The 13,516-nt window shown below is 64.3% G+C and overlaps 1 protein-coding gene across 15 annotated transcripts in view; it reads right to left on the reverse strand.

Moving 5' to 3' along the window:
- Positions 1-10,078: 10,078 nt before the first annotated feature.
- Positions 10,079-13,516, reverse strand: part of KCNQ2 (potassium voltage-gated channel subfamily Q member 2) — a 52,423-nt gene continuing 48,985 nt past the window's right edge. For all 15 annotated transcript variants that reach the window (XM_059407405.1, XM_059407417.1, XM_059407406.1 and 12 more), the window contains one exon: positions 10,079-11,860. The gene's annotated coding sequence lies outside the window, so the exon portion shown is untranslated. The remainder of the gene's footprint in view (positions 11,861-13,516) is intronic.

Consider the following 13,516-nt stretch of genomic DNA (forward strand, 5'->3'; position numbering starts at 1 on the left):
TTATTTGTCAGAGAGAGAGCGAGCACAGACAGACAGAGTGGAAGGCAGAGTCAGAGGGAGAAGCAGGCTCCCTGCAGAGCAAGGAGCCCCATGTGGGACTCGATCCCAGGACGCTGGGATCATGACCTGAGCCGAAGGCAGCTGCCCAACCAACTGAGCCACCCAGGCGTCCCCAACTGGGCATTTCTAAGTCGAAGCCAGTTTCAAGTACAGGAGGAAGTCGGGCTTTCCTGCTAGGCCCCTAACACCTGGCCTCCCTGCTGGACAGGCAGATGCAGATGCCTAACTCTAGAGAAGCCCCAAGGTCTACCCCAGGCTGCTGGTGGGAGACCCTGACTCAGCAGGTGCCAGCCCCCACCCCCACTGGCTCTAGGCCCCCATGTGGCTCCGACAGCCTGTGGCCTCACGGTAGCCCTGGGATGGGGAGCTTGGGGCCAGGTGGCAGTTCAGGGCTCCGGTCACCACAGGACCCTGGGCACACGGCTGGCTGGTGTGTGGGTCCCGACTGCTCACCGCTGTCGGCGGCCGTCTCCTGGGGCTGAAGGGCGTGTGTTGGGCAGACGACTGCCAGAAGGAAGGATGGATACACTGCAGCGTGGGGGCCCTCTTCCTTATCCAGACAGAAGCGCTCCCATCCTGGTACTGGAGGTCTCACCTAGCTCAACCCTGCCCACAGGGGGAGGGCAGCATGAACCAAGAACCAAGAATCCCCATCTGCTGTGCCGTCTGTAGCTGGACCCCTGCCCACGGTCACTGTATGGACCTGTCACCTAGGCCTGGCTTCTCCCAAAGGGGCAGTCCCATCTGGCCTTGACCCAGTCCCCTCCTGCAGCCCATGGTGCCCACTCCCCGGCCCAAGGCCCCCAGGATGCCTAAGCACCCTCCCCCTGGAGGCTTCTGTTGCTGGCCGCTGCCGGCAGAGGCTGTCGGACTGTCGGAGTCTCTCTCAGCCCAATTTTCTTAAAAGGCACATAAAATATTTACCAGATCATTTCTTGCTGCCCACAGAAGATAACGGAGTCACGTCCACAGCGGCCCAGCCCCCCCCTGCTCTGGGAGGTGACAGCCAACCCACTGGCGGGGACGAGGGCTTGCGGGGGGCGCTGGCCTGCGCGGGGGCCCCAGCCTCGTCTGCCTCGTTCTCCCACTTGGTTTCCTCAGTGCGGAAACGACCAAAGATTCATCTGGTGTTTAAAATTACAAAACTGGCATCTCTTGCCTGTGAGCATCTCCACAGAGAAGTGGGGCTGGGAATACTCTCCAGCTGCTCCCACTGCCCGTGGCCCACTGCCTGCGCCTGGCGGGCGAACGCACCAGCACCCTCAGTCTCTCGCGGCTGGAGTGCGGAGCTAGGGTGCCCGGTGCACACAGCGTGGGCGGGAGGTCCGGGGCCACCCGATCTCTGCTGCTCACCTGGGCCAGCGGCGTCCCCGCTCGACCTGCCTCGCTTCTGCCGGTGCAGCTGGTGGTGAGATGGGCTCCAACAGCCAGTGGGGCAGGCATGGACAAGCCGTGGGCACAGTCTGGCCCTCGCCTGCCCTCCATGCCAGTTCTGATCAGCCTCCTTGCCACGTGGGACTTGGGAAGCCCGTCTCCCTAGGACAGACCAGCTCCCCATGCACATGTGGGCGGTCACAATCTCCTGAGAACCCCAGGCAGGAACTGCTGCTGAGGGGCACAGAAGGGGTGAGCCCTCCTGGCCAGGGGCAGCCTGGGCTTCACACCCGGACACTCCCCCTCCCCTGGGAGGTGGGGAACGTGCTCCCTGGGCCTCACGCCTTGACAGACATGGCCATGGTGACTTTGAATGTTTCATGCGTCTCTGAACCCACGTGTGAGACCAGGCTCTGAGGCATGTGCTCTAGTCTGACTCTGGGGTCAAGGAGATTCAAGTCTGGGGGTCCCTCTCCCAGCACCTGGACCACCCCTAACTGTCTAGAAGCCCATCTCCACCCCAGCCCCGGGAACACGAACTATACCCCAGACCTCACAGGGGCCAAGCTGCGGGAGGAGCCGTGGGGAAGGGCCTGTCTCCAGAGGTGCGGGACCAGGGGGCGCAGGGCCCAGGTTGGCCTACGTGTGCCCGCTTCTTGCTGCCGCCGTGTGTGCCGGAAGCCAGGCCCAGGATTTGAGACAAGTGCTTGAGCGCCTGCCACATGTTTGGTGCTGTTGTGGACAGTGAGGGGCTGCCCGGCCCGTGGTGGCTCATTGGGCATTTCCTGTCCACCACCATGGCTGCCCATGGCGACCGCGAGATTGCCTGGATGACCAGTGTGGCACCACCAGCCATCTGGCCCGATGGAAGAGTGGCCGTACACAGACACGAGCACGGTGTCCGCGGAGACACGCCGGGTGCCAGGTCGTCACACAAACCCATAAGCCGGGAAGTGGGACGGCCGTCCCTGTCACCCACGGTGCTGTCTCAGAACACGAGGACATGGAAGGGGAAGTCAGTGACAGAATCAGATCTTGAAACCTTCCCCCCAAATGACCCAGGAAAGAGGAAGTCTCGAGGGAAATTTGGAAATATTTTGCACTAAAATAAGAATGAAAAAAACTATCAAACTCTGTGGGAGGCAGGGAGAAGTTAGGGTCTGACGCCTGCGTTAGAGAAGAGAGGTTTCCGCACAGGGGCCTGAGCTCCCACCGCAGAACCTGCAAAAGGCAGGCAAGGCCCCAAGGAAGCAGGAGGAGGAGAAGCAACCAACCAGATCAGAGCTGAGGTCAGTGAGGCTGAAGGCAGAACCACGGAGCGCTGGGGCTCTGAAGCACCCAACAAAAACCACGTGAGAGGCTGAGCCCAGGAGGGAAGAAGCCACCACCGTGGGAGGAACGAGGGAGGCCGCGGGCCGTGGGGGGCCGTCGGGGGCTCAGACCCGACAGATGGCATCCCCGCGCACATGAACCGCCACACCCCGGCCAGAAGCAGACGCGGCCCCGGGCCGGAATGAAAACCGCTTTTGCAGTTAGGAGCCTCTGACAAAGAGCTCAGGCCCCTGCGGCGTCCCTGGGAAACCGTGACACCAGACGAGGCTGGCATAGTGCGACTTACACACTCCCTTTCAGAGAGGACACACTTCCCAACTCGCTACCTGACGAGCACAGACCAGAGTGTGAGCGAGTGCACGGGACCCGCAAACACAAACACAGCACGGCCCTTCCAGGCTGGGCCCGGGCATGGGGCCGGGCTGGCATTCGGGAAGTGCCCGCAGTCATCCCGCACGCGAACAGAGTAGAGGTGGAAAGCTGCGTGACCAGCCAGCGCCGTGGAAGCCCACGAATCGTTTGGCAAAGGTCCACAGATGATAAGAGCTTTCAGCGAGCCGGGAACAGCCTGGCTCTCCGGCGTCTTCCCACCGCCAGGCTCCCGAGAAGACGCTGGCTCGCTCGCTCCCTTCCGTCTGCGCCCACGGGGGCTGCGGCGCCCTCACAGCGCGCCTGGAACTCCTTTCCTGTAAACCCCGTGATTTCGCGTTTGTGTATCTGTTGTTGCCCAACAAACAACCCTGGAACTTCGTGGCTGAGAACAGTGGCCACGACGGGAATCCCTGCCTGTAGCTCAGGACCCCAGACAGGACATAGCAGGGACGCGGCCTCTGCTCCCAAGGGAGGGACAAAAAGGCAGCCATGTGCGAGCTCTCTGTGCAGGCTCTGGGTACACGCCTGGGCTGCTGGGGTCCCAGAACCTCCCCTGCGTGAGGCTGGCGTGGGCGGGGCGGCCCCCCAGATTCTCAGTGCCAGATCCGCAGCAGATCTCCGGCTCTGCGGAAGCAGAAGGAAGTTAATACAAACCAATTCCAATGCAAATGTCAAGCCGCCCCTGCATTGAACGCCAGCGGCTCTGAATGTCAAGGAGAGCCCCAGCCCGGCCCTGTGGCTCCGGCTGGTGGAGGGGACAGGGCGGGGCTGCACCTCCCTCCCGCTCCTGGGCTGAGGGCCACCGGCAAGCACAGACCAGAAGGGAGACGATCTCTGGACGGTGGGGAGACAATGCCTCTGGTGAGAAGGAGGGGCGCAAGCCGGGGGAATCTGGCCGCCAGGAGCGGTGTTCGCTAGAGCCCTCCCCCGAGCCCAGGACTGCGGAGGGTGAGGTCAGGGTCGGCTGAGTTCACGCGGAAGACGGGAGCTGACAGGTGCAAGGTGACCTCTGATCCGGCGCGGCGGATCGAACCTGAATTCCCTGCCCTCGGCTGAAACTGGTCACGAGGAAAAGCCTGAAGGTATTAGCGGACACAACCCCCCCAGGACACAGCTGGCCTCTGCAGCACAAGAGATCTCTGGTCTGCAATGCAGAAGGAGACAGGCCATTGTCTTTGCCAGGGAGGGAGCTGTGGGGGCCTGGCCTGTACGGCCTGTATGGCCATGGACCCCATGCTGAGGGGCGCCTGGTGACTACACGGGCTCGGTGCAGCCGTGGCGAGCGTGAAAACCCTCCGGACGGCGGCGACGGCCCCAGCAACGGAGGGCGAGTGACCCGTGGTCAGGGGGCTGCAGGGCTGACTATGTACCGAGTCAGAGAAGGTCAGGTGACATCTGGGGGCAGAGGACAAAGGCTGCCTTGAGCTCCCCCCACCTCAAGCTCAGCAGGTCTCCTAGCATCCCATGGTGCTGGGCACAAGGTGCGTGCGGCTGCTGCTCCCGCGCTGTCGGCCTCGTCCCGGCCGGTCGCCCTCCTCATCCACTGGCCGTCTGCAGAGCCGCACAACTCCCTGAGCTAGTCCTCACCTCCCGAACCACCCCCTGGTCTGACTCAGGCCGTTTGCACGTGACGCATTCGGAGCGGGCCATGCGCCCGCGTCAGAACTCACACCTCCCTTGGCAGATGCAGAAGTAAGGGCTTGAGTTACACCATTTCATTTTTAAACTGAAAAAGAAATTACTTTTTGCATCTTATAAAACCAGATGATGGCTGCAGACAGGTGGGGATTCCCGAGGACCGAGCACGAGCCTGAGGGCTGGGGTGCCCCAGCCAGGGACAAGCAAAGGGAGGAGACCCAGGAGGGGAGGAGTCCTTCTGGGCCGGATGGAGGGGCTGCCTGTCACCCTAACCCGACACAGATCCAGCCAAGGGAGGGAGCCTTGCGCAGGGCCGCGTGGAGGCCCCGAGCAGGAGGTAGGATTGCAGGTGGGCCTGGCAGACCAAGCAGGATTTGCAAAGATGGCAGCGGGCAGGGAAGGTGGGGAGGGGGTGACACGGGGGGGATCTGGTGTGCGGGACGAAGGGGCAGCGGACACCCCTCACCGTGACCCCTGGACGTCCCGGACGTGACAAGAGTTAGGACTTTTCCCTACAGACACTAGGGAGCCATGGAAGGCTTCAGAGCAGGGAGTGCCGTGGTCAAAGCGGCAGAAGCCTTGAAGGAGGAGACGGGGGATGGGGGGTTGGGGCCCAGGAGGGGGGGGGGTCACAGAAAACCACCCCAGGCTCGGTGAGACAGGTGCGCACCCTCACAAACGCAGCAGAAAGGGCTTCCCCGTGCCGGTGAGGTGTGAGGGCCTTTCCTGGGCCGCGCCCTGGGGTCCCTCTGTGGTGACCCCCCTTTCCTGCCTGTGAAAGCTGCACACCACGTGGAGGGGCCCCAACTTGCCTGGTTTAACAGCTGGGAGCAGGAGTCCCCGCTGGCTCTGGGTCCTGCCCCTGTCTGGTCACTTCCCGGCCAGTCCCTCCCGCCTCCGGCCTCAGTCCCCGGGTTGCGGTGCAGCTGGGGGCTCCGCGCCCTTCCTGAGGCCCAGGCTCATCCCTGCACGGGTGCCGCAGCGAGGACGCCCAGGTGGAGGCGGGCGCGTTCGGAGGGCGGGTGACTTTCCCGGTGGGTCACACGGGGGAGAGGGAGGAATCTGGCAGCAGACGGGGTGACAGGGAGCCCCGAGTGGGCACGGTGCGCAGGGGCTGTGTGGAGAGGATGGGCTCCGCATGGTGTCCACGGCCAGGGCCCTAGATGAGCTCACCTAGGAGGGCCAGCAGACGATTCCTAGGCTGCGTGGCCCTGTGCCCTGAGGGAGCCTCCACGCCCCAGGCCCTCCGTTCCCAATACTTACGCCCACCCTGAGGGCTTCGGGGACTCAGGGCAGGGTAGGGGTCTTGTTTCTGTAACACAGGACACATCGCAGGACACTCTGTCCTGGAGTCGGGCTAGACGACGTTGTGAGCAGGAGCAGGGCAAGTCCAGGCAGAGCAGGAGGGCGAGAGGGGGCGCAGCCCCCTCCATCCCGCAGAGGACCCCCACCACAGGCCAGCTGCACTCCCCGTAACTGGGCTTTCAGAGGAGGGGGCGGGAGCTTGGAGCACTGTCCTCCGTCCTCCTTGGGGTCCGGCCAGAGCAGAGCCAAGCCCGAAGGGCAGGTGAGCCTGGCGAGCGGAAGGTCGGCAAACACGCTCGGCGCTCCTGCTGGCCTCGCTGGCCTGGCTCGGGGTTAGGAGAAGGTCAGGGAGATTTGAGCCGTGAGCTCTCAGAAAGCCTGTAAGCAGAGGCTCGCTCTGGCAGGTCGGCCTCAGAGCTCAGGGGACAGGGGTTGGTGGGTGCCCCCCCCTTGTGCTCCAGATTCTGGGTCCCGGTGAAGCCAGACATGGTGGCGTCCAAATGGGGCCTGCTTCCTGCCTGTGGCTCCCTCCCTGGGTCTCAGGTCCTCGAGGGCTCCCGGCACTGGACAGGCAGGGTCCAGGCTCTCCAGAGGCCCAGCAGAACGGCGGACCCAGGGTTGGGCCGGCCGCTCAGGCCCGAGGGGCCAGCCTGTGACCGCCCCGCCCCAGCCTCCCCAAGGCCCCTCCTCCTGTCGGTTGCCTCATGGATGTCGCTGGCCCTGCTTCCTGCCGCACGATGGGCTCATGCTCACGCCAGCTCTTGCACACGACACGCACACGTGAGCACACACACGGGCACGCACGGGCACACGCACACGGGAGCAGGAGAGGCGGCTGCTACCCCTCTGCCCGGGAGCGGGGCCTGCAGACCCTCTGGCGGGGCCGCTGGCCGGCAGGAGCTCAGAGCAGACCGTATGTGGAGATTGTGTCTGACTGCTCACGTCGCTCGCGCAGGGAGGGAGGAGCAGGGTCGGTCCTCCCCAGGGGAAGGTTCAGGAATTCCAGCGGGAAGCTGGAGGCTCCCTTGGGCCACCGCAGCCTGGGTCGGGCTCCCACCCGGGGAGTGCTGCCACCTAGTGGCATCCTGGACGCAGCGGCTCCAGGCCCGGGAAGAGTGAGAGGGCAGGCAGGGGGCTGTGGGCAGGGGCTGCGGGCAGGGGCTGCGGGCAGGGGCTGCGGGCAGGGGCTGGTACACGTGGGAGTCGGCATTCGCCCACCAGCTTCCCTTGAACCCATGCCCGTCCCCTGTGTCCATGTGCACCACGTCCTGTCCCTGTGCTAACCATGGCCCCCCCTGACCTGACCGTGGCCCCGCTGACCTGACTGTGGCCCCGCTGACCTGACCGTGGCCCTGCTGACCTTGTTACAGAGATCGCACCCTCGGGTGCCCCCACGACACCTTCGGACCCTTGGAGACACCTGCACCCTGCCGCCACATTGGAGGACCCCCGGTGGACAGGGGGTCACCGCAAGCAGGGATAGCATGTGTGTGGGGGGGCATCAGAGATCCTCGAAATCTCACCAGCCCCTGGGGAATGCTGCTGTCACCCTAAAGTCATCTTCCATCACCAGGAGGTTCTCCAGGGCAGGAGAGCAAGGGGAAGGATGACGAAGGGACCTTGTGAGCAGATGACCACTGACCTCCCTCAGTCAGCATCCCTGGGAGGGAGAGCTCCGCCGCCCAGGGGTCTGCCGTGGCCCCCGCCCTCTCTTCCATAGGGACCCCCCTCCCTGTGTCCACCCCACAGCCCCAGACCCTGCTTCACCGTTTCCCCCCGTCTCCCAGGCTGCCCAGGTCCGACCCAAACACCTGCAGCCTCCCCCACCTTCCCCACCGAGCGGCCCCAGTCCCCAGGCCGGGACACGGTGGCCCACAGGCCCAGGAGACAGCAGGAGGCCGCTCCGTGCCTGGCCCACCGGGAGGGTGTCGAGATGCACGCAGACCTTCTCAGAAACCAAGACAGCCACGGCAGGGACCCCAGAGATCAGCTCAGCCGGGGCAGTTCTCCTGCAACTCTGGCCACTTCCCCAGGCAGGCTCGAGGGCCACCTGCTGACCCCTACTTACCTCCAGCCAGGGCGTCCCCAGCTCTCCCACTACGGTTTTCTCCCCTCGGGAAATGCCACCTCACGGGGGTGTGTGCTTGGCCTGATGCGCAGGGGTGCGTGGCTGTGTGACCACGGGGTCACCCCTGCCCCGCCCTTCCCCGCTCTGCTCATCCTGTGCTCTGGCAGTGGGGCCGGGAGCCCACCTGGGAGCAGAATGCGAGCTGCACGGGTTGCTGGGCACAGGCTGCTGGACGGCCCCTGTACAGAACCCCGGTGTGGCCAGGCACGTGGCATGAAGACTGCATTTTCTCGTCTTCCATACAGACTGGGACTCGGTCTTACCTTACAGAAGGGGGCAGAAACCTCACGCGCACGTGGGTGTGTGACTTCAGAGACTGGTCCCTAAAAGGACAGGGTGCCCTTCCCACACCCCCCACCCCACCTTGTTAGCTGAAATGAAGATGTAGCAGTTGGACTCCAGCAGTCACTTTGGTCCATGAGGTGACCCTGAGGAGGAAGTCATATAGGACAGAGAAACAAACCAGGAGGGTCCTGGGTTCCTGGCCCCATAGGTCCGCCTCCCACACTCGTCCACACAGCCTCCCTCCGGACGTGGAGGCCAGCAGAAACAAAGGTGAGTCTACTCTGGAACCCATGCTTATGTAGGGCCTCTCTGTTCATCGCAGCCAAGACTAACTCTAATCCTAGGTAACAATTCCAGAGAAACTGAGGCAAATTTCTCAGCACAGGGAAATAAGGCAGCTGCTCCAAGACCATGGAGTGCAAGCAATGACCTTCTCCTGGGGCCATGGAGGGGACAGAGGTGGCCTGCTGCCTCACTCTATAGCCTCTTCTACACAGAGCAGAGGGACAGTGCCAGGCCCTCTTGAGAACTCCGGGGCCTAGGTTACTCACCAGCACCCCCAGAGCTACACAAAAATCTGGGCAGGGTGGATTGTGCTGGCCCAGGCACCCCGGGCTCATGAAGCACAGGTTGCAGGTTTCCCAGGACGGCTCTAGTGCCTGTGGCCACTTGGCACCAGCAGAGCCTGGCAGGGGACACAGCAGAACAGTCAGTGCTGAGGGGAACAGAGATGCCACGGCAGCTGACCCTAGGCCTGCAGAGTTCCTCTGCAGCCGTACCTGGAGCCTGGGTCAGCTCTCCCCAAAACCTGAACACTCCAGCCCAGAACTTTCTGGAAGTATCACAGCACGAAGACCTCTGATGGGTGGCCAGGCCTGACAGAGGGCCAAGGGGACCACAAGCCTTGAGCCCCACTGAGGTCAGCAAATCTGGGCACCCACCTGGGGCAGAGCACTGCATCTCAGCCCGTTCACCAATCTGCCTGCTCCACTGACCTCCGGGGAGGGCCCGGCAGGTAGAAAATCCCAGAGGGCGGGGGCAGCCATAGCAACCCGGACCTCACTGCGGCCGGCCCTCACCCAGGACACTGCAGGACGGGAGACAGGACAGCTGTGCCCACCCTAACCTCCAGCCCCTCTTCCCACGGGGCCTGGGCAGTGGCTGGCAGGGAGCGGCCAGCAAGAGCCAAGGGCAGCAGAGCCGAGGGCCAGCAGCACCGTCTGCCTCTGCACCGGACCCACGTGCTTGAAGCTTGCACCCAGGAACCGGGTCCGCGTCCGGGATCAGAGGGCTCACCAGCCCCAGCCAGCGGCTCCCTCCCCCGGATGCCTGCTGCTCCTAAAGGCAGAGGGAAGGGCCACCAGCGGGAGCCTCGGCAGACTCGGGTCCGGGCCCGGAGCGAGTGAGCGTGAGACCCCACGGTCTGAAGCCGTAAGCATGAGGCAGTGACGGACACGGACAGAGCCACGTACCTTGACCCTGAACCCTGGGTGTCCCACTTGTCCCTGCCCTGGGCGCACCCCCACCCCAAGACCCCACCAAGGCCCTGAAGACGGCGTGTAAGACGGAAAAGGCCACACACCGTGCAGGTTGAATCACCGTGTTTTACTAAGTGCACAGGCCCACTGGGCTTCCGGACAGGTCCCCGCGGCAGTAGAACTTCCCGGAACTTTTCACATGCGCCCCTGCTGCCGGATTCCACCCCTGAAGTCGCCGGGCAAACCCAGGCCAGGCCCCATTCTCGGGGACAAGTGTGAAGCGGACAGTGAGTTGAGAAGTTAGTGTCTCGGCTGGTCCGTACAAAACTAGAGTTCATTCCCTGGGCATCTATCCCTAGAAAACGGACAATGCGCGAGTCGAGGGTCGAGTGTGCGGTGGTGACACATTCACGAAACAGAAAGGCCCGGCGGCTGTGGTGCAGGGGTGCATACACGTGGTCGGAAGGGCACGTCAGTACTGAAGGCAAATGAAGAATTCTTTGGAGCATGAACAAAGTGCAGACGGCCAAGGCAGCGGCACGGGTGGGGGCCGCGGGGCAGCGAGCGGGACGGGGTGAGGAGGGTCCCGGCGGGCACAGGGCCGGTTCCTGGTCCATTGCCCGCTCTGCGTCCGACCATAGCGCCGGTCCCCTGGACGAGGGGGCAGGGTGCGGTGCCGGGCAGACGCCGGGGGCCTGGGGCGACCTCGGTGAATTTCCGTCCACGTGCATTAAGGCAACGACATTATGAAACCCAGCCAGAGTTGGGCATACGGCACTGGGGGGCCAGAACACAGCGCCACCCCCGGGGGCCCCTCCCCCTGCACCTGACCTGGGCGGTCCCCAGGCTCTTCCTGGCATCCTCTGCCCACCGGGTGTCGAGACCAGAGGCCCCCCCAATTCCTCCAACCCTATGGGTGCCTTTGAGAGGTGGACGGAGGGTCTCACCTGCCAGGGAGCGGGTCTTCCTCGCTCTCTCTACCCTGTTTGCTGAAGCCTCTCTCCCCACCGCGTCTCCTTCTGGGGTCTGCCGTCAGCCCCCCCCACAAGATGGCCTATCCAGTGAACCGTGGCCACCGCCCGTGCACGCTCCAGAGGCCACCAGGGCCCTAGCCTAGGCAGCTGGCTTTCCTGGGTTCCAGTCCCACCATGCCGCCTCTTTCAGGAAGTCCTCCCTGGCTGTCTCTCCTACTTAGGGCTTGGCAGGGGCCCAGGGGAGGGCAGCTGGCCTGGGACAACACACAGCCTCCCTGGTGCCGGGAGCAGCAGCCCATTCCTTCCGGGCCCCACCCAGGCCTCCTGCCCCTCGCCCAGCTTCGGCCCATCGAAGCAGGTGGCCTGAAGATCCGCTCCAGGGTCATGGAAGGCAGCCGAGGACGACTCAGGACAGCGTTGGTCGTGAAGGGAGCCATGAGCACTGGGGGGCACCAGGGGCACGGAGTCCCACCGGCTGCTCGGGACCCAGCCACGCTGCTGGGGGCCCCCAAACCCTCCGCGGGCTGTCAGGCTGTCCCTCTGCACACCACGTTTATTTCAAGGGCTTGTGACATCGGAGGGTGGGACCCTGCGTCTTCACTCCGGTCTTGCAGCGTCACGTCAGGGACGAACCCCTGAGCCCACCGCTCTGTACATTATTTACAATTTGGGGAGAATACGAAATAGATACAAACATCAGCATTTCTACAAAGGCCTCCCAGGGGCCATCCACACCTCTGGGCTTCAAGAAGCGTCTAGAAACGTCTCAGGGCCGATTCCATCCACACCCGGCACAGGCAGGGGGCACATGCTCTACGGAGGGCCCCTGAACGTGGGGCCAGTAGAGGAGAGAATGTCGCCCCCTTGGCTTCCGTGTTACTGTGTCGAATCGGTGACCACCGGGGGACTCCAGCCTAGTACGAGGGGAGAAGGTCAGTTAAGCTAAATCACCACGTTAAAGACGCCGACGGTGCCCGGCTGGCTCGTGTGCTCTGGGCTCGGGGAGTAGGGCTGGCCACGGGACAGGTCACGACCTGCCCTAAGCCCGTAGGCTTCCACACAGCAGTCCCGGCAGGGCGGGCTCCCGGGGCCTCCAAACCGGGCTGCAGAGCAGCCCCCACAGGTGGGGAGGACAGTGGGCCTTCCACGGGGAGGGGACAGGTGGACGGGCCAGGGGGGCCTCTGCCACGTAACCAGGGCCCCCCCATCCTCCAGGAAGGACTAGCAAGGTCACGGCTCAGAGCATGTGGACAAGAGGGAGATGCAGGGCCTCAATATGCCAGAGAGAGAGGGACAACACCCACATGGCCAAGGAGGGCAGAGGGAGGTGGCCAGGGCCTGAGGGTCACAACTGGACACCCAGAGCTTCCCGGCCCAGCCCACACCGTGTGGTGGCACATGGTGCCACACGGCTGTCCAGCTCCTGGACAGCTGCCGGGCAGCGGATGTGAGGCCTGTGGGACCCTGGATGGGGCCAAGGGGCCCCTCTGCCTGTGCTGCCCAGGAGCCTGGGCACAGGAGCACCTGTCACTCCATGTGTCCATTCCTTGGGGCTTGAAGTGGGCAGACCCAGACAGAAAGATCAGACGAAAGCCACGGGAGTCAGGAGCGCAGCAAGTGTGCGCGCACGTGTGTGTGTGCCCAGATGTGAGCACAGACTCCAGCCTCCCCCGGACCTCAGGAAACCCCGCCGCACCTGCCAAGGGTGACAGCTGCCCAGAGCCCCGCTCCTGTCACACGCGCCCCGCAGACGCCCCGTGACAGCACCGGCCTCCTCCTGCTCTTACCCCTCTGGAAGCGGGACCCGGGGTGCACACGCTGTCGGGCCTGGCTCTGCGGGTCCCAAGAAGGCGCCTTTACAATACCATCTCTACCGCCTGTACCCGAAACCAGCCTTCCTTCCAAGGGGGCAGAGACTCCACGCAGGAGGCCTCACACACTCCCTGGATGCGGGACCTGCCGGCAGGCCGGCCCGTCCCTCCCGCTGCAGCCTGCGGGAGCCCCTGCCCCTCCGAGGCCGGCGTCCTCCCAAAGGCGCATGGTACAGGCCCTGGAGCCCCCGACGACCAAGACCGGGCAGCAGAGGGGTCCCCGTTGCTGGCACGGGGCCAGAGCTGGGGACGGATGTGGCCGTGCCACCCCGTGGTTCCTGCCCCGCCAGGGGCCTGCAGCCCGAGTCCCCCGTGGCAGGAGGGTAAAGGGAGCTGAGCCCGGAGGCAGCAGCGACGGGAGGGCCCGCTTGCAGGGCCACGACACACAGGCCACATCAGGGGCTCGCGGTATCTGCGCTGGCAGGGACTTCTCACCACCGTGAGGCCCAAGGCCAGAGAAACACTGCCCTCAGGAACACAGTTCATCGGCGTGAGCAGAGGTCCAGAACGCCTCCCCTCCAGGCCGTGGGGCCACGCACCTCCACGCCTGCCCCTCCCCAAGGCTGGGGAGGGGGTGTCCTCGTGCTGGGTCCCCGACACGAGCAGTGGTTCCCGACTCTGAGCCTTCGTCCTCCCGCTCTGGGAGCCACCCTTGGGCAAACACAGGCCCAACCTCTGGCTGCCCGTCAGGCAAGGAGG

This window comes from Mustela nigripes, chromosome 7, assembly GCF_022355385.1.
Source record: "Mustela nigripes isolate SB6536 chromosome 7, MUSNIG.SB6536, whole genome shotgun sequence".
Classification (NCBI taxonomy): domain Eukaryota; kingdom Metazoa; phylum Chordata; class Mammalia; order Carnivora; family Mustelidae; genus Mustela; species Mustela nigripes.